The sequence below is a fragment of the Dasypus novemcinctus genome, chromosome 17 (genome assembly GCF_030445035.2).
Source record: "Dasypus novemcinctus isolate mDasNov1 chromosome 17, mDasNov1.1.hap2, whole genome shotgun sequence".
Taxonomy (NCBI): domain Eukaryota; kingdom Metazoa; phylum Chordata; class Mammalia; order Cingulata; family Dasypodidae; genus Dasypus; species Dasypus novemcinctus.
The window spans coordinates 88,609,576-88,634,711 of NC_080689.1; the positions used below are offsets into that span (position 1 = coordinate 88,609,576).

The window sequence follows — 25,136 nt, forward strand, 5'->3', positions numbered from 1 at the left end:
GATGAGTGATAGGCAGGTGACATCACCCATCACTGCCCCTCTACCCTAGTATATACCACCTGATTGCTTGGCTCAACTCCCTTGCTCACATAATATCTCTAATATATTCTCTTTCTCCTCAGAAAAGCCAAGAATTTGATATCCTTGTCTTAGGTTCTGTGTTTCCTAGAGGCAATCAAGGCCTTCTGCCATCATTTGGAAAGCAAGTGTAGAACCAAGAACTTAGCTTAGTTTTCTTAGTTTTTGTTAGTTCATGAATTGATTTAGATGAATGTTTTTTGTTTTTTTTTTACCCATGATCTCTGTTTGGTCCAGAGATTCGAAGATTCTCTCACATTCAGCCATGGAAGCAAGGTAGAGCTGGGATAGAATCTCATTTCTTGCCCTGTATTCCTCTGCCATGTCAAACTCTATGTAATTCATAAGTTCAGCCAAACTTTACTGGAAGATACTGGAACAAGTCACTTGTACAGAGCAGGGGAGGTCAAGTGCAAGAAGGAGGCTTAAATGATGTAGCTCTTGTCATTTGTTTAAGAGATACACCACAAGAATGTGTTATAGATGTAGCTGTGATCAGGGCTCAATGGCTTCCACAGATGGCTGTCTACTTAGTGAGCAGCACAATGTCCCCATATACAGGAAGCCTGGGAGTGCATTTGTGAAATCTCAGTGTGAGCCCATTTGTAGGAGTCCAACATTTTTATGGTTTCAGTTCACATGCTGGCAAGATGCTGGGTAATAAGATCATGGCATAATGTGGCTGACAGGTTTTTATGTGTATAGGCATTTTAAAAATCAGCAAGCCAAATTAAAGGAATTTTTTTCTACAGGTTATTTCTAAAATAGTGCTTTTAAATGTAGGATGGCCAAGTATTAGTGAGTATTTGACAAATTTGAGGAAAAAAATGTCAGAAGTTGAAGGCAGGCATACAAAGTATGATCTATGAATAACTGGAGGGCCTGAATGAGAAAACCAAAGCAAAGACATGAAAAAAATATTAAAAATTATAATTCCTTATTTTTCTGGAAGGAGACTCTTTGAAGCTGCATTATGAAACCTTACATTGAGTATTGACTCAGAATGACTAATAGCAAGACATATTCTCGCTAAAATTACTAGGGTGTAAAAGTAGAATGAAGTCTTTTGTGCATTAGAGTAAAGCAAGTGCATTATGAAAAGAACATTAGCATCTCATCATCAGTTTTGATACTATTTTGTGCCAGAAGAAAATGCGGTAATATATTTGTGGAAAGAAATGTGAATCATGGTGCTATCAACAGCAAAACTGACATGAAAGTGTAAACAGCATTGAAATCCAACTTCACTGGCTTGAAGTTGGGTAATATGTTCCCATGATCCCTTTCAGGTGAGGGAACAGATTTCAGGAAGACATTGGTAGGAGGACAGATGTTAAGTCTTACATTTACAGTTATTTGTCCATTCATTCACTCTAACTTTGTTTAGGGTGCATATCTATCTATGTATTTATTTTATTGATAAGGATGAAGAAAAACCAGTAGTTGGAGAGATATTGTTTAATGTATTAACATCTAAAATTAAATGTCAAACCTATTTTTAAAATTCAGTATAAGTCTTTGAAAATGAAAAATAAATTTTCCCTCAATTGACTGATTAGGGAATTGGGTAAAAGGGGCTGAGCACTGAGGCATCTCCATTTCTTTGGTATTATATCCCCTTTCAGGCTCCAAACATCATATCATCTCCAGATCCTCTGAGACTCAGGCTGAGGCCTCCAGCTCAAGGTCTTTGTGCTGTCAGTAGTGGGGATCACTGGGGAGGCATAGAGATTGGAGGGAGGAGTTTTTCTGGAGTGGGTAACAGGAGCCAGAAGACACCTCGGATCATTAATTGTCTGCATTTACTTTGACCGGCCAGTTCATGTTTCCACCTCCGTGTTCACACAGAATGCTGGAAACCTCAGTTTCTCCTCAGTTTTGCTGATTTTCCTAAAGTGCCAAAAGAAGGTTAGGAAAGCAATGGAATGCACGTGGACTTGTTTCCCTTCCTCTCTTTATCCTATCCACTCCACACTCACATTTCCTCTTCCTCTTCTTCCTGTCTTTTCATTCATTTCTTCAGTGTCTTCAGTGTATTCCAGGAAAAGAGGATTTATGAAAAGACACTTTTCTTCTTTGAACAGTGTAGACAGCTGCAAGGAAAGGAACCCACTTGATGACCATGTGCACATGTGCAGGAACACCCTGCAAGGGGAGAGCCCACCCCAGAACTAACTTCACAGGTGCTCCTTCCACTGGGTGTGGCCCAAGGCTTTTGACAACCAGCCCAGTTCCCTGCCTGGACCATTCAGGCTTGTGCAAGCTGATTCAGTGATGCACGTATGTTAAAACCAGGGCAATGCTAAGAAAATAGGTAAAGAGGATGGGAGAAATTTATAGACATTGTTGTTCCCATGACCTCAACTTCCTGGATGAGACCACTTCCTTCAGGATAAGAATCATAAAATAAGGAACAGATAGAATGGAGAAAAGCTATAAAGAGGAGCTTATGAATAAGAAAGGGAGAGATTACAAAAAAGACAGAAAGAGGAAGGAAATTACATGCAAATTGTTGTTCTCTGTATCTGATACTTCAGAAGCTGTGAAGTAAGCCTCCTGGTAACCCCGGCAGTAATGGTGATCTATCAACCTTGTGAAAGGAAATGGGAAAGTTAGGGTTGAGGGCAGAACTCAAGCTCCTGTTGGTTATGTCAGGGTGTGGTCTTATCCCAGGACACAATTCTGTCCTCACCACCACACTCCTCTCCTAGGGTCTCAGTCGCTTCACCTTGGCTGTGAAGGAGTGGGTCTAAGATTCCAGAGTCCCTTTCCCAGCTCTCAAATACTATACCTGTGGCCAGTGAGGAATGCCTGTACCCTCTAGTTCCTCTAAGAAGGCAGATACTCTCCATGTCTTTCTATACATGATGTTGTCTTTCTTCTCCTTTTTACCACCTTCACTACCTCCCTGCCTCTTTTCTCTCTCTGTATTACTGCCCATTTGCTTTCTCCTTGTCAGCTTCCACCAATCATATTGTTCTATGATACAGGAACACTGGAGAACAATCCCTGTGCACATATTATTCCCATATTATGCTGCCACCCTCTCCAAAATATCAGTCAATTAACCAATCCTCTCTAACCAGGGAGCAACTATCAGAAGCATGGAGTTGAATCAGGTCTTGTGTTCTAGCCAGTCAACTCTGCCCTGTTCCCCACTCGACAGTCATGCCCCTCCATGTACCTTTCCTCAGTCTTGTCCAGGCACCCATCAGTGCTAGTACTTCAGTGGTTTGATGAATTCCCAAAAGATTCCACTTATTTAAGTGGCCTGTCGATCCCCTATTATATCACTTTCAGACTAACTGAATACAGACAAGTTACTTTACCTCTAATCTTACAGTCAACCCCTCCAATCAGTTCAGAAACTTATAGGGATGCTGTGAGGACAAAGTGTCTTCCATGAACCTAAGGTCATACCAGTCTCAGGACAATCGCTTGATTTATAGGATTAATGGTCACTGTCACCCACAGGACATGATTCAACTCCGTGCCTCTGAGAGTTGCTCCCTGGTTTAAAATGGATTGGTTAATTGATCAATTGATTTATTGAAGAGGGTGGCAGTGTATTATGGGAATAATCTGAGAGGAGCAGGGAACCCTTGGCCCTGCTTCCCAGAGACTCTCCAAGACAGCAAGAGCCAATATGTGAAGCAAGCCTGGCAGGCCATTCACACAAGGCCTCCAGAAACCCAGCCAGGCTTTGGAATGTGTTGGAGAAAGAGTTGTACATGAACCTCTCAAATGGAAGCAATTTCAGGTTTTAATCTAATCCCAGGATTTTGGATTTGTGTGAGCAGTAGAGAATAGAAGGATGTTCAAGGATATGTTTCCTTCAATACCTTTCCAGCACCCAGGTGCATGTGTAGTCAGCCCAGAGCACATGTTCTTTATGTCAGAAAGGATAAAACATTAATGAAGTGCTACCAGACCGGTAAGTACAGAGGGAGAAGCCCTAATTCCCAACCACCACCTGGCACCCAGTAGAAGAACTTTGTCCCAAGTCTAGTTGATAGTCTGGGAGAGCTTGTGTCCTGCCAGATCCCCTCCATTGTAGGTCAACACCAAAACCTCATCTACACTCTCTTGTGCTTTATTCCCAAGAGCTGCTAACCAAGGAAAAACAAAGGCTTTGAGGATTGGTCTTATGGGAAAGTGAATCTTAAATAGCATAGCAAGGAAAGATGATTGCAAACACAGTACACTCAAAGAACATGATGATAATACTTCTTACTATTGTTATTAAATATGGAAAGAATAAAGCAGACCTCCATGTATATTTCCATTACTTTCTGATTTCACAGTCCCTTCTTCAGTTGCTAAAGTAGCAGTGTTACTAGACTGTTCCTGATAACCCACTCACATTGGATCCTATCTTGAGTGATATTACCTACCTGGATTGTCATTTTCATCACTGCTGGTGGAGACATACCTCTGATCCACAAGCCAATCTTTAGGAACACATACATCTGCAAGAAAGTTTTTGGAGAATGTGGCACACCCATCCTTTCCTTCTCCACTTGATGGCTTGCTGGCTACCCAAGATCACCACAGGTTCTTAGACCATCTCTGGACTCTGTGGAGTCAGAGGCCTTCAATAAGACATTATAAATGGTCTGCAAATGAGCGAGGTGGAGAAAGAATCCCCTTTTAACTATTTACTTTCCCCATTTTGATGGATCATTAAAGCTCTTATGTCCAAACTTATCACCCTGAAATTCTGACTGTTCTGGAAATACTCTATATTAGATGAGTTCAATGAAAAGACCAATGGCAGGCTCAGAGCTGCTGCCCGGGAAAGTGTATTGTGAGGATGGAAATGTTCTTTCTGCATCGTCCATGGCATAGCTACTAGCACAAATGGCTGTTGCGCTTTTGAAAAATGGATAATACTACATTGTGCTGCAGATGCCCTGAAGGTGTGGTGCTCAGAAATAAGAACTGAAATCATGAATGTTCCAAACTTATAGACAATTCGAGATCCCACCAGGCCGAAGAGATGTGAACTAAATGTATAGAATTTGGAGTCAAAGCACTTAATATCTCCAGACTATGGTTTCCTATTCTCTAGGTGTGAAACTCAAAAATTCATTCACCTCTCAATCCTTCCATATCTCATATGTTTTGAAAAAGTCAGATATGGCTGCTTTTCTTTTATCATGACCAATCAAAATGCCATGATCAGACTTTACAGGCTTACTAAGAGGTGAGATTTATTACTAAATGAAGACTTATTATGAAATCTTAGTAAGAGGTGTTCTCTAATAAATTTTTTTTAATGATCTTTTTTTTTTTAAAAAAAAAGATTTATTTATTTAATTCCGCCCCCTCGCCCGGTTGTCTGTTCTCTGTGTCTATTTGCTGCGTTTTGTTTCTTTGTCCGCTTCTGTTGTCATCAGTGGCACGGGAAGTGTGGGCGGCGTCATTCCTGGGCAGGCTGCACTTTTCTTTTGCGCTGGGCGGCTCTCCTTACGGTTGCACTCTTTGCGCGAGGGGCTCCCCTACACGGGGGCACCCCTGCGTGGCGCGGCACTCCTTGCGCGCATCAGCACTGCACATGGGCCAGCTCCACACGGGTCAAGGAGGCCTGAGGTTTGAACCGCAGACCTCCCCTGTGGTAGACGGATGCCCTAACCCCTGGGCCAAGTCCGTTTCCCACAATTTTATCCATTTACAGTCCTGTGAACATTTTCCTGAAAGGTAATGGGGTATTCTCCTGGTTTACTGAGGTATACTTGACATACAATAAACTAAACATATTTAAAGGATATAACTTGATAAAATTTTGACATATACCCATGAAGAAATGAAGCTGGCATTTTTTAAACAGAAAGCTGACATTAGCAACTTTTTAGTGTTAGAGAAATCTAGGAAAACACACAAATGGACACACGTTCTCACACATGCACCTTGAGAATCATACACACACACATCAGGAAGCTTCTTTCTGTGGAGAGGTTCTCTAGACAAAGCCAACAAGGAATATTCATTGATCATCATCTAGATTTTTCCTCAGCAATTGTGTGAGGAGAGAATACATACTATTGTTGCTTGCTCTTGGAGCCACCTGCAGTTGCAGAAAAGAAAACACTATAATGATCACAACTTGCTATGTTGTGTTTGTAGAAGGCTTTAGAAAACCAGATGGGAAAGAGGGTCAAGTCAAGGAAACCAAAAAGCAAGTGAGGGGACATCTGAGGAGAAGGCATGAGCTTTTCCTGTATGATGTATCTCTCCATTTTGGTTGGCATTTAAAAAAATTCTTAATCCAAGAAAATATGGCTGCTAATCTAATGCTTCCATTCGTGGTTGTCCTTTTGAAACAGAGATCGGCAGGTCAAAACAGATGCCAAGTGAACACAGTCCCCACCAAGGAAATTGTACATATCATCTATAAAGTAGTGGTCAGCTTTAATTGAACGGAAAAAGAAAAATACAGAAAGCAATGGTTCTAAAGGGAAACTTACCTTGGAATTAGGTGGGGCTTCCTCTACTGCCCTGGCTCCCAGGTATTTCAGCAGGCCCTCTGGGGGAGCTAGGAGGATAAAGAGTAATAGTCAGTACATTGGAGGTGTTGCCTTTGGAGTACTCTGAAGTTTTGCTTGACATGGACAAAGGGTTAGAGTAATATAGAGCAGGTATTTAACAAGGATAGTGTGAGCTGCCGATGAGTAGAAAAAGGGAAGCAAAATGGAGGTGGAGGAATAAAATGGGATGCAGTCCTTGACTTTGTAGCTAATGACATCCCAAAGCAATGTGAAATAATCCAAAAAAGTTACCAAGTACATGCCATTGTTCAATGATGGATTATCATTCCTCCTGCCATTTTGAAGTCCAACTAAAATGCTACTATCACCTTGTCCTGTTACGAAATCATCAGTATCCATGGTTCCACATATGTCATCTCTCTCTCTTTTTTTTTAAAGGAGGTACCAGGGATTTACCTCTGAACCTCATTCATGGGAGGCAGGCACTCAACAACTGAGCTATACCTGCTTCCCATTTTTCATCTTTTGTATAGGATTTTTTTCTCTATTTTTAAAAAAATGTTACATTCAAAAAATATGAGAGGTCCCCATTTACCCCCCACCCCCCTCACCCCACTCCTCCCACATCAACAACCTCTTTCATCATCATCATGGGACATTCATTGCATTTGGTGAAAACATTTTGGAGCACTGCTGCACCACATGGATAATGGTTTACATTGTAGTTTACACTCTCCCCCGGTCCACTCAGTGGGCCATGGCAGGACATACAATGTCCAGCACCTGTTTCTGCAGGATTTTGCTGTTATTTGTACATGAGCATTTTATTAGCTTTCTAAAGTTTAATAATAGGGTAATTGTTTTAAAGACATTTTATTTATAACTTTATTGTGGGACTGGATTCAAGTCTAGGCAAAACATTCTGTTTTATTTTTTTTTTAATCCTTAATCATAAAGATACTCAGTTATAGAAGATTTGAAGATATTTAAATACTGCCACTTAAAAATTGACCACTATAAATCATGTAGTATTTTTCCTTCCAGTCTTCCTTTTCTATACCTTGAATGCTTATTCATTGAATGTGATGGATGTCCATCTTTATACTATCCAGGCACCAATTTGATAGCTCATTATTAAGGGGAGACATGAGTTGAGTGCTAAGGCTCTAATGCAGTTATAAAAGTTGCAGCAAGGATGATATACACCAGATCAATAGCCAAATGGTAACTTGAGTTCTTATTGGTCACTGTCCCTAAGGCGTGCAGCAAACAGTGCTGAGCATTTCTAGGACTCAAGATGCTGATGTTATGAAATACGCTAACATCTCCCAGTTCCTATCTGTTTGGGCTGTAGTGTGGAGGACTGACTTAGGTAAACCAGATTGTGCTTCCAGTCATTCAGAATCTGAGCTGAAAAGGCATGTGGACTTTCTATGTGCATTTCACCCTATGTCAATTCACAGTCTGCAGTCAGTTTCCCGTGCTGGCATGGTGTAGAATCATCGCATGGCCAAGTGATGGGGCTAGATTATGGCTATAGCATCAGGATCAGGGACACTCCTGTTTGAAATTGTAGGCTAATTGTCTCTGCACCTCCGTTCTTCTTCAGAAGAGTGGGAATAAACAGTCATAGTATGGTTGTGTTGAAGGTTGAATGAGTAAATATATGTAAAGGGTGTAGTAGTGGTTTTTTTGAGAAGTTGACACTGGCAATTGTGCTATACAGATGGGAAATAGCTTCTCCACCCTCACCTTCACAATCTCATCTCAAAGACTCTAACATAGATATCTCCAGCCCTGGTACACAAACCCTCACCACCTAAAGGGAATACAGATGGCCATCACTTAACCCAGAAAATAATCACATCCCCATTTCTCATTCTCACCTGGAAGCTGGAATCAGGGTGGTTCTTCAGAGTAAAGCAAGCGCACAGTCCCTGGGAATTGAACCCAGAACCTCATACATGGAAAGAAGGTGTTCAACCACTGGGCTACATCAGCTCCACCCTGGTTTTTTAATTATCTAGATTTTTTCTGAAGTTCAAAAATGCATACCATTTTCTCTTGTACCTGAGGTCACCTGTAATTATATTAAAGAAAACACTCAGGATCAGATCATGCTGTGTAGTGTTGACACAGATCTTTTGCACTTTTGGTACAGATGGGAAACAGTGGTTGAGTGAAAGGTCCCATAAGTAATTGTAGCAGACACACATGGAAAGATACACACTTTTCCTAGATAATGCATCTCTCATGTCTATTTTGGTTGGCACAAAAAATTCTTACTCTTAGAAGGAAAAACTGCTGCCAATTAAAAAGCCCATATACTTGATTCCCTGCTCTTGCTATTTGTAAATAACAACTTGACACAGTAATAGAATACTCCTTAAGTAAGGAAATTGTATATGTCATCTATAATGTACACGGTCAGAATTTTCATATCTGAACTCAATTGAAAATGAAAGGAATAAGTAAAGTGACAATTTTCTCAGACAAAGAAAGGCAACCTTACCTTGGAATTAGATGGGGTCTTCTCATCTGCCCTGTCACTAGGTGGTTCCTCCATCAGGCCAAGGCCTCTCTTTAAAAGGTGGTACACATTCAAATAGTGTTTAAGTGCCCATCCTGTGCTGACCAAAAATAATTTGCTTGCTCACAAAAGCCAAATTGATTGTTAGGGAGGCATCCCCCACTTAAAAGAGCTCATGATCAAAGTTGAATTTTAAAAGTCCCATTCAAGTAATTGCCAAACAAATAAGTTCTCCCTATATACAAAAAAAAAAAAAAGGCCAACAGAAAGGCCTTCTATCACCAGGCCAAACCAGAAGAAAAATGTTCAAGTAAACAAACAGGACTGCTGTTATGTCAAAATGCCAAAGTTCAAAAGTCACCCCTAAAAGGTCTAGAACCTCAACCAAAAAGAGGCATGTTCAGAACCAAGAGGACTCACACACAGGAACTCAGGGCTTTTGGGGAGATGGCAGAGCTGAAGGGGCTTTTGCCTTTACCATGCTCAAATCCAACAGTAGCTCCAGAGTCAGGTTGGTAGGTACTTAGAATCCTGTTTCTAACACTATGTAATGTCAACTGAGAAATAAACTAAGTTGCAAGGCAACAAAGGCACTTATTTAGGGTCTTAGGGTTGCAATTAGGGGAGCACAGATTCAGGTAGCAATCCAAATCATGTCCCATCTTTGTATTTCCAGGCAAGGGGCTTTAAAGAAGACTTGAGAAGTTGTCTGTAGTTGTAGTGTATTTGGGGTATTCAGTATTCTGTATTGTCCTTCAGGTTAGATAGTTAACTGAGTTCTTTATCTTGTGTGTGTGTGTGTGTGTGTGTGTGTATGTTTTAATGGTCAAAGACCAGAGAAGAAATACTTTCAAATATTAGCATTGGAGTATGGATGTGGCTCAAGAAGTTGAACACCTGCTTCCCACATGGGAGGTCCTAGGTTTGGTTCCCAGTGCCTCTGAAAAAAAAACAAAAACAAAACCAACCAACCAACAATCAAACAAAAGAAACCAACTCGGGAACCGATGTGGTTCAGTGGTTAAGCACTGGCTTTCCACATACATGAGCTCTCAGGTTTAATCCCCAACCCCAGTACGGTAAAAAAAAAAAAAAAAAAAAAAAAAATTAGCATTGGTATTTTTTCAGTGGTGAGCTTGTGATTTTGATTCTCTTTGCTATGCCATCTGAAGTTTCTTAAATAGTATGTTTAAGTTGCATAGAGAAATAACTATTTTGAGTGCTAATGACACCTGTGAAAGTCAAAAGGTCGAACGTGCTTCTGAACACTTGTCTTAAATTGCTTTTCTAATGCCTTACCCAGCATGTTTTTGACAGCAGCTGTTATGTTCAAGGCCAGAAGATGAATGTGATTGGGAACGTGGTCACTGGAATTACATGTTCAGGGCTGATTCCTGACTCTGCTTCATATCAGCTGGGAAATTTACTCAATTGTCTGCATCTCATTTCCAGATCTGAAATACTGAGCTAGTACCATTGGCCTCATCGGCTGTCCCCAGAATTAAGTAATGGTCTTGGCTCAAATTAGAGACACAATCCATATTAATTTATTGATATATCTAATGTTTTTTCTTATTATTCACCTGTTTGCTCAGTTACTTTTCTTCATATGGTAATTCATAACTGTAATGTATAAGTATTGTGAGACAAAAGTCATCCTAACTTCCAAGAGCAACACCCACAGTGGAGTTATGACCTTTTTCTACCCTCCCAGACAGATATTTATGGACACCAAAGGCAGACTGGATAAACTGGGGGAACAATAATAGTGCAGTTGGCACACTGTTCTTATGTTGTGCTAAAAACTTCTGCCAAAGGACTAGGCCCAAACTGAGTGTGAAATACTAAAATATCTGTCTGGAAGACCAGAGCATGGAATATTAGAAACTACTTCACAACAGTTGTGAATTAAAGGCAGCCAAGGTGTCTTTTGTTGTTGTTGTTGTTACTGTTTTCAGGAAAGTTTATTACCAACCCCTTAGGAGGGCACTACAAATAATGGGGTTAGAAACCCAAACCAAACCTTGAAACAGTTGAAAACAGGCCTGCTAGAGAGCCAGATGGCCCCAAGTCGTCAGGGAAAGGAAGTAAAGGAGAGGCATTCTAGACGGTGACCTACCCTGGAGCCTGAGTCTGTATATTAGTGTGACTATTCTGGGGAAGGGGGGGCGGGCAGAAATCCTCACCTCCATAACCCCAGTGTTGCCCTGGATCATGGGGAGGAAAGGCAGAAGCAAGCACTGAGGGCACAGACCTTACTGAGTCTAATCTTGGCATCACTGCCTCCAAAACTGTGAGACAATAAACTCCTTTAAGCCAACAAATATGTGTTATATGACATGTCAACCATGGTGTACTGAAACAGTTCCTTTGAAAAATCCTCTTGCCCCAAAGTTCCTGAGGGGAAGAACTGATGCCCTGGAGGAGGTGGCTCACCCACAAGAAGAGTACCTATCCTGACCCAGCCTCCTGTCTCTACATTTCCATCCTTGATGCAAAATATGAGGTAGTTTCCCCCACATAAAGGCCTTCTGAAGTATCAAGGATGTCCAAATTTTTGGCCAACTTCCCCCAGCATCTTCACAATACCTTCTGCCTCATGTGAGTCTTCCTGTGGGTTGGACTACCATCCCAAGTGACCAGTGGTCTGCTTGGCTCCTCTACTGGCTCAGAACCTAAGACATTCCAGACCAACTGCCAGATAACAGCTATGCAAAGAATTAGCTTCACCTTTAACTGAACTACCCTGGAAGAACAGTTAATGCTCATCAACTGGCAAAGTCACCCACCTGACTGAGGTTTGGTGAGTTAATGAATGAAGTCTCCCTGTTCCCAATTATCTCCCTGACTAAATATTTGAACAACTCTCTTAGTGTGGAGTCCGTACCTTCCCTGCTGAAGTCTTTCTCATCCTAAGAGTACCCTTTCTGGAAGATATGGGCGTGAGACTTTGTGGTTCTGATATGTATTTTACTGATCACTAGTGATGTTGAATGCATTTTCATACTCCTGCTCATTCTGAACTCACTGCAGAAATTATGATTTATGATTTACAGAGAGGGGACATGGTGAATCATTTGTACTCTGAGATGTCCACATCCTTAGAGAACCCAATCATGCTGAGAGTAATCTCAAATCCCCAAGGGAGACAAACACAGAAATGCTTCGTGTTCCTGCATCAAGAGTCCCCACTAGACTTGGAGAAGAAAGATGGCCCTCCATGAACAGGGGGTTTTCACCCCCATACTCCATGAAGGCCAGTATCCCTCAGAGGACCCCCAGAAATTCTTACATATCTAGGTCAGGCAGATCTCAAGCAAAACTCTCTTCATGTTGTATCAATTAACCCAACCCAGTCTCACAAGAGAGAATGATGTTCCCACCATGAGTTTTCACAAGGCTTTATCTCTTTTTAGGAGCAATGACAGCAGCAGATATGTAGACAATGAGGACAATAGTGAGCTTTCAGAAAGGAAAACATCAAGAGCCCACTACATAAAATGCAAAAGATGACCAGTTCTATTCAGTAAACTCACCACAGTCTTGGGATTCAACTGACCATCCAGTTCTTTTTTGTATCTCACCTCAACTACCTTCTGAGTATTCAAAAGATAGAGTTACAGATGTGAAAATGCAAGATTTGCAGTGAACCCTCTTGAAGTGGGCTGGCGGACGAAGTGGATATTTTGGTGTGAATTCATGATGTTGACTCCATAAATAGATACAGGATTAACTACAAGGCAGTTAGACTGGAAGTTTGCATGGTGTTGCCTGTCTAAGCTGGACTCAGTCTTCCTCCACCCCCAATGCATTGTTGACTGTGAAGTGCTGCTTTCTTTTCCAAGTCTAGAATCAGAATAGTGACTTCATTGCCTGAGGGTGAAACATCAGAGGGTTCCCTTGCTTCTGTGGCAGCCGAGGAATGTCGCCTTTATGGTGACTGGATTTGATTAAGCAATTCCTTGAATTCCTTGAATCTATTTTACCCCAGAGATCACATCGAAACCCCTTTCTCTCTGGATCTTCCTCTGGGGTACCACAAAAGCTGACAAACTAGACCAATGGCCATTCTGACTTACCTTCCTTGTGGACCTCTGGGGCAGCCTGGAGGGGGCTGGGGCTGAACACCACTCCCTCTGCAGCGGTGGGAAACAGGTGTATGAGCTTGTGAAGGTGCTTGCTTTGGTGCATGAGGTCACAGGAGTGGTCTGGAAGTTCTGGAGGGAGGTGCTTTCTGAGCTTTGAGAATGGAGGTTTCTCATCAGAACCCAGGCCTGGGGAGGAAGGAAGAGAACCATCCACTGACCCCCAGAATATATGCACTCCCAGTGCCATAGGAACCTGTCTTCGACTTCTGACTGCTCCTTAGCTGCTCCTTAGCCAAATATGTGCAGGATGCAGGCACATCAAAAGCTGTGGCTCAGCCCCCTGGCTCCTCTGGCAAGTCTGGACTTTCTGATGCTGGAAGATGGAGTTTGTCACAAGGGAGACAGGACCCATTGGGAGACACAGCCACCATCCTCTACTCTGGCATCAGCAAAGTTGGCATCCACATGGGACAGGGTGCCCTCGAGCTGACAGCAGAAACAGGTGAACCATTGGGCTCAGATGCTTTGGAGCCTGCTGAAGGTGGCATCTTTGCGGTTAGGGCCTGTGAATCCCCCACCTTATCCCCTGGGGGACTGGGGAGAGCCACTCAGATCTAAAGAGCAGAAGGCATCAGTCCTGTTGTGGTGGAGGTGACTATGGTGGGGGGAAGGACAGGCTAGGAGAAATGGAGTTACCATCGGACCCAGCAATCCTGCTTGTAGGTATTTGTCCAAGAGTTATTTTTCACTTAATAACTTGTATACTGATGTTTTAGCTACTTTATTCCTATCTCTTAGAAAAAGGACCATTTGGGTTATACAATTTTTCTGGAATTCCTTTGGAATTCTTTTTTAGTGGTTGCTCTGAGAATAATACAGGTATCACAGTCTAAAAGAATTAATGTTTTACCCACCCAACTAAAATGTGGACACCTTACAGCCATAGGAATCATTTAATCCCCTCTTTGCTGAAGTGGTCTTCTGAGTTCCCGGTCTAGGGTATAACTTCTGCAAACATTTTGTATTTTTATAATTTTTCAAAATTCATTCATATATTTAACAATTTAACAGTTGGAAAAAAGTTATTCTTTCTCCCCAGATACTCACCATTCCTGATCCACATCTTTTATTCCTGAAGTTGAAAGCTTCCTCCTTGAATTATTTCCATTTAGCCTGAAGTTCCTTTCCCATCTTTGTAGAGCAAGTCATCAGGTGATGAATTCACTTGTTTTTCCATCCTCTCCTTCTGTCTTTATTTTGCCTTTAAACCTTAAGCAACTTTTGATGACTGCAGTATTCCTGGTTGAGGGTTTTTTCTTTTAGCCCTTTAATGATGTTTTTTCACTCTCTTGTGGCCTCTATATTTTCTGAAGAGAAATCAAAGGCCTTCAAATTGTTATTCTTCTACAAATAAATTGTCAAATTTTCTGACTCCTTTCAAGATGTTTTTCTTCATCTTTAGTTTTCAGCAGTTTGATTATGATGTATCAGGGTGAGATTTTGAGCCCCTTGGATCTCTCTTTCATAGAGTAGTGTTCAGTCATTTCTTCCCTTACCTTTTTATTGGCACCAGCCTCTTTCTGCTCAACCCAGTCTTTCAAATGAATATTAAAACTTTTAGTATTGCCCCACAGATCATGAGGCTCAAGTTTTGGATCAATTCTCTCTCACTCGCTCTCTTTTCTCAGATTATATTATTTCTACTCATCTAAATTCCATCTCACCAATTCATTCATCCCTTACTTGTCTTCTCTAATTGGGATTGCTCAATGAATTTTTTAAAATTTTCTATAACTTTATGTTTAGATCAAAAGTTGTCATTTACATCTTTTCTTTGTTTCTTTTTCTCTGCTGAGAACTCCTATCTTTCCACTCAATGAAAGAGAATGCCCTTTGATGGAGTTGGATGGAGATGTGACCTCTCTACACACGCCTTTTCTGTCAATTTCACTGAACCTGTGGTTGGGGCTGGGGTTGGTGTGTGCTCAGGAGGCTTGGGTCTCTGGACCATGTGCCAGCTGGGCCCTGAGCCTCAGCAGAGTAGCAATACCTACTTTCCAGTTCATTGGACTTACCCAGGTCAGCTAAAAGGGAGGTGAGGCTAGCCAACCACCACACCAGGGTACCAAGAGAGTCTACAACTGCAAATGGGATAATACAGTCCATCAGCCATGTGGGCTGTAAGCCCCCTCTCAGTTTATACTTGGAGTGGATATTTGCCATCCCGGGGCCCACAAGATGGAGGAAGAGAGTATGGAATGGAGTGGATTTGCTGGTATTCTACTTTAGAACTATTGTGGTTCTAGCATTGGAAGAAATTGTATCCTTTATGTCAATACAGTGGCAACAGGGGTTGCTGAGGGCAGGGAGATGGAAGAAGAGTTGTGATATGCAGATATTTTTCGGATTTCATTCATAATACCTGAATGGTATTATGGGGACAGATAGAGGACATTGTATGTCCTGCCATGGCCCACTGGATGGACTGGGGGGAGTGTAGGCTGTACAGTGTAAACTGCAGCCCCTGTGGCCTAGCAGTGCTCCAAAATGTTTACAGCAAATGCAGTGACTGTTCCATGCTGATGAAAGAGGTTGTTGATGTGGGAGAAGTAGGGGTGGTGGGGAATAGTGTATTTGGGAGCCTCTTATATTTTTTAATGTAACACTTTGTCTGATCTATGCATCTTTAAAAACAAAAAGGACAAAATAATTAAGGAGAATGTACCTTAATCTCATTGAGCATAGACAGAACAACTGTTTTGTCTGATAAATCCTTCTGTGGTTAATTTAGAACAGTGTCTACTGATTGAGTTTTCCCTTAAGAATAGGTCAGGTTTTCCTAGTTTTTTGTATATTATATAGGGTAAATTTGAGTGATATTTTGATAAGCGTGTTTACATTGTCAAACTATTTCAAGACTGTCTTGGCTAGCTTAGCCACTTAATGATTCCATGGGAATTTGAGGACCAGCGTTTCCATTTCTGTAAAAAAAAAAGTCTACTCAATTTTGATTTTGAATTTAATCTGTAGTTTCCTTTGCGTAGTATTGACATCAGAACAATAGTTAGTCGATGAACAATGGACATCTTGCTATTTGATTAGGTTTTCAGTGTCACTCAGCATGTGTTTTCTAATTTCAGTATATAAATGCTTCACCTTTTGTTAAATTTTTAGATATTTCATTCATTAGAGGCTATTTGATTGGAAGTTTTAAAAAGTTCCATTTAAGATTGTTCTATGCTGGATTATAGAAACAAAAATGACTTTGCATTGTGTATCTTGTATCTTTCAGTTTTGCTGAATGCCTTTATTAGTGCCATTACTATTCTTGTGGATTCTTTGGGATTTTGTTTGTAAAAGATTAGGCCACCTGTGTTTATAGAAATAGCTTTACTTCTTCCTTTCCAGTTTGGGTGCCTTTCATTTCTTTTTCTTGCCTGATGGCTCTCTCAAGAACTTCAGGACAATGATGATTAGCAGTGATGAAAGTTCACTACCTTATCTTGTTCCTGATCTCAGGGAAAGACAGGTTGCTACAATTTATGTAGATGGCATGCAGCTGCTAATGGAGTTAAATGACTTCCACCAATGACCATCCACTCAGTGAGCAGTAGAACACCCCCAGGGTACAGGAAGTCTGGGAGTGCATTTCTGAAGTCCTGGAATTTTAGCTAATTTTAGGAGGCCAACATTCTAATCATTTTGAATGGCATCTCTCTTGTTAATGTGTATGTATTCAGGTGTTCATAATGAGATCATGATATGATATAGCTGAAACATTTTTATGTGGTCCTAAATTTTAATATTCTGTAAACCATTTTAAATGATGTTTTTTATTTGTAGAGGTTATTTCTAAAATAGTGCTTTTAATGTAGCAAGGACAGGTATTAAGGACAATCCTTGGGGACCATGGAAAATATATAGATTGCTTTGGGGGTTGTTGGTGTTGTGCCTGAGGATAGTAATAAAGCTACTTGGTGCTATATATGTAGTCCAGATATACATACCATTTTTCTTATGTGATTAGGAATCAAAACAATAGAAATTAAAATGTTATTTAAAAATGAATCACCATTGCTAAAGCCAAATATGTTTGAAAATAGATTAATTTAAAACTAAATAAAAATAATACTGAAATTTATGACTCAACTATAATGTATACAGAACAAAGAAAATTCAATATAAAATAAGTATAAGAAACCAAAATCTAATAATTGTGGAAATAAAGTGCATATAAATATATACGAACAAAGTGATTCAGAAATGAAATACATTTCAAGACATACAATAAAAAATACCCTTAAAGATAGTTGGTTCTGGAAATATATAGACCTTTTTCAGGGAATGACTAGATTTTGTTTGGCAAAGTGATTTTAGCTGTTCCACATCAAGACAAGAGCATACATTCAAAGGAGGTATTCACTAGTCAGATGCAGAAACAAATAGACAATAACAGGTGCAATAGAGGTAATGATAGTGAAGACCCATATTTAAGAGTGGTAGAAGTACAGAACCCAGAAATATCGGGAAGAAAGCTGTTATATATATTTTTAATTTCAAAGAAAATTTGGACAGAGACAGATCTGTGTTGTTGGGAAAGCTATTTTGAATCTTGTTTCTATCTACAAATTTTTAAAAAATCATATGAAATACCAACAGAAAAAATATTGATGTTATTTCCAGTACAGGTATAAGTGCAAAGTAAGGCTCTTCTTTTTGATGTACATTATGTAGTGAAATGTACTATCTCAAAAAGAAGGTAAAAGCATTGATGAAAGGAAACAGTATATGAGAGAACATCATCAATGAGATAGGGAAAAAAAAAAAAAACCTCAAAAATGAAGGGACAGAAATCAGGGAAGAATAAGAAAAAAATGGGGGAAAAAATCATTTCATGATTTACATATAAACTAGAAGAAACAGTGAAAAGGTAATACCTAAATAGAAAGAGAAGTTAAAAAGAAGAAATTGCTTAAAAGAAATTTAATATAATGTAAAAGATTTGAGAAAAAAATGTCAAAAGTTTAAGATCAGCATAGAAAGGCCAATATATGAATACTGCAGTGTTTGAATGAGAGACTAAAAGCAAATACTTGCAGCAATTATTAAAAATTATGACTCCATTTTTTCTGGAAAGACTTATTTGAAGCTCCATAATAAAATTACACACTGAGCATTGATACAGAAGGTCTAAAGATAAGGCAAATTTTAGTGAAATTACTATGGTTTAAAGAAAACAAAACCATTTATTAGAGGAAAGCATGCGGCATTATGGAAAGAATATTAGAATCTCTTCAACATTTTTGAGAACAATATTTTGTGTTATGTGAAAATGGGGTAATGTCTTTGTGGAAGGAAATGTGACTGATGGTTTTATCCCCAGCAAGACTGAAAAGAAAGTAAAAAAGACAGTGAATTCGAAGTTATCCTGCTAGACCAAGGGTGATGTTATTGCCATAATCCCTTCCAGGTGAGTAAACAGATTTCAGCAAATGAAACATCTGGAAGACATTGTCCTGAGGACAGAAGTTAAGCACTAAATTTTCAGTTACTTGTTCAACTATCAAACATTGAGGATTCTATGAGAGAGTAGTGACCTTGGTGGGAGCCAGGAGGGAGACCAAATTTTATAATTAATTTGGCTCTAACTTTGTTTAACATGCTGATCTAAATACATGTTTAATTTTTTTTGATAAATTAAGAAACACAAGTAGTAGGAGAAAATATTGATTAATATAGTAATATCTAACATTAAATGTAAAATGTTTCTCTAAAACTCAATCTAAATTTATCTAACTAAATTCTACCAAAATTTATTTGGGTATGGGTAGAAGAGAATAAGCACAGAGGCATCTCTAAACACCATATGATCTACAGCTCTTCTAAGCTCAGGCTGGGGCCTCCAGCTTAAGGCCTTTGTAGCTGTCAATGGTGGGATCTGCAATAAAAGCACAGGATATAGACTCACCGGGTACACAGAGACAGATGGAGGAGGGGTTTTGCTGGTGAGTGTTGCGGGACTCAGAAGGTACAATAGACCCTGGAGAAGCAAAGTTGGCCACCGATACCTAGGAACCAGATCCAAATGGCACTGAATTCCTATTGCTACTCTCGGCTTAAGGTATCGTCTGTGGCACAGTGTCTGTAAATGTCCAACTGAAGGGATTTAATCTGTTTGCTTTGATGGGTGCCCTCGAAGTGACTCTTCCCTGAAGAGTAAGTTTGACTGTAGGGCTCCAGGAAGAAAAGGCAGAGTCTTATATATCTGACCAGGTGAGAAGCAGGACATCGGAAGGATAGGTATGGAAGTGATAACCCTGCTTCCCCAACCCCTGTCCCCTACACAGTCCAAGTCATGACTGCATCTTCACATTACTATTGGACAGGTTCCTTTTTCTCTCTAAAAACTAGTTTCATTTTAAAACACACCAAAACTTACCTGTGCTTTTCGGTTAAAAAACAGTTAGGCTCTAGTACTAAAATCATAAGTTTTCTTACATTAGTATATTCCAACATGAAAACATTACAGAAGACACTCCTTTTAACAAGATGCTATAAGTATTATGTTTATCTTTAATTAATTATGAAAGTAAAAAATAAATAAAAGGAACATAAGTAACTTGCAATTCTCCCCATTTCATTCATCCCAAGTGAGCTCTTCATTGACCATTCTTTCAGGTTTGTATGAATTATACATACCTAAAAAACTTCTCAAGAACCACAGCTTGAGGAAAGGTGGCATGAGCTGACCCAGGGATCTGAACAGGACCCAGCAGAGGCTGAGAACCCTCAGGGCTTGGGCAACTGCCAGTCAGGACTTAAATTTCCCCCTAAGATGGAAACTGGCCCAGAATACCTACCCTACCTGCCTGCGAGGGACCCCAGAGTGCCATTATCCTTATTATGGATTGAATCAGGTCCGCCCATAAAGTCATGTTTTTGTCCTAACCTCCGCTCTTACAAATGTGAACTCATTTCTAAGAATGCCAAAGATCATACTAATGAATGTGAGTCCAACTTTAATCAGGGGGCCTTAATCTAATATGACTGCAGACCTTATAAGAAGAAAATTAGGCACATTCAGGCACAGGAGATAGGAGTCAGAGGGCCAAGAAATGGAGGCATAGGTTCAGTTATGGATTGCTGGCAAGCTGCCACCACCTTCAGAGAAAGCACAGTGCAGCCTAAACCATGATTTTGGATTTCTAATCTCCCAAACTGTGAGACAATCAATTCCTCTGTTTGAGCCAGCTGGTTACCAGTATTGATTAAAGCAGCCTAATATACCCTTTTGCCAGAGACCTGAGTTAGTGGCATTTAGGTTCACTCCACCCTGTTCACCATACTCATTAATAAACAGGAGAGGCTTTTGTTGACTGTAAGTGGATTATGAGTGCAAACTTCACTTCAGCAGGGCTGAGGTGTTGAACTAATCCAGGGTCGATCTTCACAAAGAATGCAGTGTGAGTGCACATAAGGCTTAAAAGGGGCTAGTGCCCTCTCCTGCAAATTAAGGAGCCTTTGGAGGCTGTGGCTTGTATAGAATGAGGTTTTGTTCCCTGAGAAGAGGCTGTGAGGATATACTCTACTTGCCTGTGCTTATTTTTGACCAGCCAGTTCTTGTCTCCACCTCCATGTTCACCCTCATTTGTGGCAACGCCAATGTTCTCCTTAGTTTTACTGATTTTCCTGAAGTGCCAAAGAGAAAGTTAGGAAAGAAATGTAATGTGTGTAACTTAATTCCCTTCCCCTTTTCATCCTATTCACTCCACATTCACATTTCCTTTTCCTCTTCATTTCTTCGGTGGCTTCTGGGTATTCTAGGAAAAGAGAAATTATGAATAGAGACTCCTCCTTCACCTCAAACAGTGTACTAAGCTGTGTAAGGAACAGAAAACACTTGATTGTCCAGAGATACCATTTGCAGGAACATACCTGGGAAGGGAGAGTCCAGCCCAGAACCAAGTTCACAAGTGCCCTCCAAAAGAGTGGCCCAAGGCACCTGACTCCCAGCCCAGATCCCGCCCTGTTACATTCTGGTTTACTTGAGATTGTGCATGCTGCATAGTAGGTTTGGAAATGATGGAAATGCTAAAAAAGCAGTTGAGAAGGATGTAGAAAGTTGTTATAAACCTTCTCAAACCCATGACCTCAACTTCCTAGATGAGATCAAATCCTTCATGTTGAGTATCATAAAAAGAGGAGAAGATGGGAGAGGTACAAAGAGAAGTTTATGAACAGGAATAGATGAAAAAAGACAGAAGACATGAATTACATGCAGCTCGTCATCCCCGTGTCTGAATCATCTGACTTGATGAAGAATGCTTCTGAATGTACCATGGCAGTAACCATGATGGGGCATCCTTGTAAAAGGAAAGGAAAATGTTAGGGTTGAGGGGAGAGCTTGAACTATTGTTGTTCTCACCTGGTTATGACCTTATCCCAGCACATAATTTTGTCCTTATCACAACATTGCATTCCTTGGGCCTTGATTGCTTCACCTTTACCATCTAAGTTTGGTCTAAGATCTCCACAATCCGTTTTCCAGTCCTCACATACTCTAAATGTAGGGAAGACTGTCCACCTTTTCCCTCTGAGAAGGCAATCGCTTTGTCCATGTCTTCCTGACCACGACATTATAGTATCTCTTACTATGATCTTACTGAAATAGGAAAAGAACAAAGCAGATCTCTAAATATTTCCTTTACTTCCTGATTTCACACCCCTCTCCTCCATCTCCAATGCAGAAGGGGTAATGCAACTGCTCCCAGGAACTCTCTCCCATTGGGTACTTCCTTGAACATTGTTACCGACTTGGATTGTTACCTTCATCGCTGCTGGTAGAGCCATACCCCCAATCCACAAGCCAATTGGAGGTACTGTTTAGGAACACAGATATCACCAAGAAATTGAATTGAGAGAATGGCACACCAGACCCTTCCTTTTCCAGTTGAGACCAGGCTGGCCACCCAAGATCACCTGAACTCTTTACCCTGGGTTCTCAGACCTTCCCTGAGCTCTGTGGAGTCAGAGACCTTCAACAGGACATTGGAAACAGTATGCAAATGAAAGAGAAGTGGGGATGGAATTCTTTCAGCCTCTCACTTTCCCATTTTGCTGGACTGTTACTGCACAAGCCTCCAAGCTTATCACCCTGAAAGTTGGACTATTGTGGATGTGGTCTATGTTAGAAGAGTCCAGTGGGTTAGATGAGTTCAGCGGCAGACTCTGAGCAGCCTCCCAGGAGATGTTTTGTGAGGATGAGCATGTTCACTCTGCATTGTCTATATCATAGTTACTAACACACATGGCAATTGGGCTTTGGACAAATGGGTGACATGTACTTGTGCTGCAGATGCCCTGGTGGTGTGGTGCTCAGTAACAAGAATTAAAAGTGACAAATGTTGCCAGATTCATAGAAGATTAGAGATTGCCAGGCAGAAGAGGCATGATGAGATTGTGCTTTGGTATCAAACCACCTAATACCTCAGTGCCTAGTTTCCTGTTTGGTACTTTGCATTTCTGCAAAATTAATTCAGCTTCTAAGCCTCTCTTTTCTCCTATGTTAAAAACAACAGATATGGCTGCTTTTCTTTTATCATCGTCAATGAAAGTGCCATTAGGGGCAAGGAGAGTGCTCTACACAGGCTATACTATTCACTATTAAATGAATTCTTCCCATTAAATCCTAATGACAGGGATTTTGTAACACAGTATTTTCACTTGGAGTCCTTTGAACATTTTCCTGGGTTGTTATGGGATATTTTCCAGGTTTATTGAGGCATACTTGACTTACAATGAACTGTATTATTTGAAGTATATAACTTGAAAATATGGACATACATATATGTCCTTGAGGAAATTATTATGGGATTGCACAGGTAATCGTGCTGGTTATAGGAGAGAAATCTAGGAAGGCACACAGCAGACATAGGATCTCACACATGCACATTGGCAATCACATTCATTACACTGAGAATCACAGCACATACTCATATACACACACAACACTCACATGAACACAAACCCATGCCATCTACACAGAAACCAACTATTCAAGAAACATCACTCTAGTTCTTGTCTGAAATACCCATTTACTTCCTCATACCCAAATCCTTGTTCCTACCTGGGAGTTTTAATCAGGGGGCTCTTGACTGAAGCCAGCAAGAAAGACCCACATTTCTTGTCATGTAGATTATTTTCCTCAGCCCACCTACCATTGACACTTTCTTTTCAGGCCAGCTGCAATTACAGAAAAGAAAACACTGTGAGAATTATAAATTATTATGTAATGCTACCAGAAGGATTTTGTCCTCTTGGTGACTTTAGAATACCAGATAGGAAAGAATGGTCAAACAAAGGAAAGCCAAAACCGGTGCGGGGACACCTGTGGAAAAGAAATGAGTTTTTCCTCACTGATGCATCTCTCAAATCCATTTTGGTTGACAGAAAATTCTTGATCCAAGGTAAAAATATTGCTCCTTAGGGTGGGCCTAATACCATATAGTCTATAAGTTGGTGCTGCCTTTGTGATTTTACTCTTGAGAAAGGAATCAGCTAGTAATAGACTCCCATTGAAGACATTCCCCAGTAGTTTTGTGCATATCACCTATAATGTACATGGTCAGATTATCCCAACTGGATTAAAAAGGAAGGAAACCAAGAAGGCAACAGCTTGATCTCAGACAAAGAAAGGTGACCTCACCTTGGAATCAGATGGAGCTTACTCTACTGCTCTGGCATTCAGAAGCTCCTCCAACAGGCCCTCAGGGAACTAGGAGGACAGAGAATAACAGTCAGTAGCTTGGTGCTGTTTCTTCTGGATTACTAATGGTGTTTTGTTTATCTTGGGCAAGGGATTTAGAGTATTATGGAGGCAGTTATCAACTAGTATAGAGTGAGCTGCTCAGGAGTGGAAAAAGCAAAAGGGAGGAGCAGGAAAATAAAAGGAAGCAGTCCTTGGCTTTGTCATTAAAGACATTCCAAAGCAACTTGAAATAGTCAATTTACAAAGGGTAGGAAAATACATGCTATTGTTCACTGATGAATTCTTATCACTTCTGCCTTTTAAAAAATAAGTCAAACTTTTATTTATGGATTTGTAGGGTAAAACCACAGCTCGTGCCTCATGCATACAAATATGTCATTTTAAAAATATTTCTATTTCTATTTTGAGCCCCCATTTGGTAGCATATGGGAAACACAGTCTCAGGCTACTGCAGGTCTCCTTCTGTGTTTCCCCGGGGGCCAGGAGTTCCAGGAGACTTACAGGATATCAAAGCATCAGGCTGGAGCATCTGCCTGTTTCCCTTGATCTTTACTTTTCAGACTGTGTAGGCCAGTTCTGCATACTTGTCCCCAGTGGAAAGATTCATCAGGTCTGTCAGATGTCTCTCAACCACTTCACTTGCCTCATTGCTGGGTAGAGGAAATCATCATAATATTTTAGTCTCCTATTATATGCTGGGTACTCAGAATTGTTTCAGGCCCCTTTGCATAGACAGGATCACATACATAATTTGTGGGGCCTGGTTCAATATGAAAATGTGAGGTCCCTTGTTTAAAATGTATTAAGAATCTCAAGACGGCTACAAGCATTAAACCATGCACAGGGTCCTGTGTGACTGCAGAAGTCACATTTTTCCTGATGCTCAAACACCATGCTGGATGCCAAGAAAAGCATGATTCTTCCTCCTAAGGCAAGCATAGGGCTCTGAGTTTTCAGTAACTGGACATTCTCACTCTCCTACCAGCCCTTATCCTGAGATGCAAGTGGCTGGTCCATAGGACATATTGCCCAAATTGTCTTCTTTCTCTCTTTCTCCCTCCACATAAACACACATGGGTACTCCATCAAGTCTGGGAGTGTGCCAGCCTGCCTCTTTTCTATTCTCAATATCTTGTTCAAAGGGAAGAAAATTCTTTAAGCCCTGAGACCTTTAGAGCTTGTAC

General features: G+C 40.6%; 3 long non-coding RNA genes and 1 gene segment (V, D, J or C); 2 read left to right on the forward strand and 2 right to left on the reverse strand.

The window, feature by feature from the left end:
* Positions 1–25,136, forward strand: part of LOC131273808 (immunoglobulin kappa variable 3-11-like) — a 911,457-nt gene that overhangs the window by 349,453 nt on the left and 536,868 nt on the right.
* The window catches only part of LOC131274080 (uncharacterized), a 46,923-nt gene that overhangs the window by 4,936 nt on the left and 16,851 nt on the right, over positions 1–25,136 (forward strand). The gene's annotated exons all lie outside the window — the stretch shown is intronic.
* On the reverse strand, positions 1,522–11,848 carry LOC131274077 (uncharacterized). Of its 5 annotated transcripts, none has more exons than XR_009181285.2 (8): positions 11,686–11,837; positions 9,079–9,191; positions 8,453–8,646; positions 6,546–6,613; positions 4,511–4,547; positions 2,581–2,668; positions 2,058–2,171; positions 1,522–1,968 (listed from the first exon to the last, which is right to left on the reverse strand). It is a non-coding gene; the product is annotated as an uncharacterized lncRNA (long non-coding RNA). The 5 variants fall into 5 exon arrangements; XR_009181284.2 differs by having other exon boundaries at positions 4,473–4,547; positions 11,686–11,836; XR_009181282.1 differs by having other exon boundaries at positions 2,581–4,547; positions 11,686–11,848.
* On the reverse strand, positions 20,717–23,958 carry LOC131274081 (uncharacterized). The gene is made up of 3 exons (XR_009181293.1): positions 23,890–23,958; positions 23,311–23,426; positions 20,717–20,873 (listed from the first exon to the last, which is right to left on the reverse strand). It is a non-coding gene; the product is annotated as an uncharacterized lncRNA (long non-coding RNA).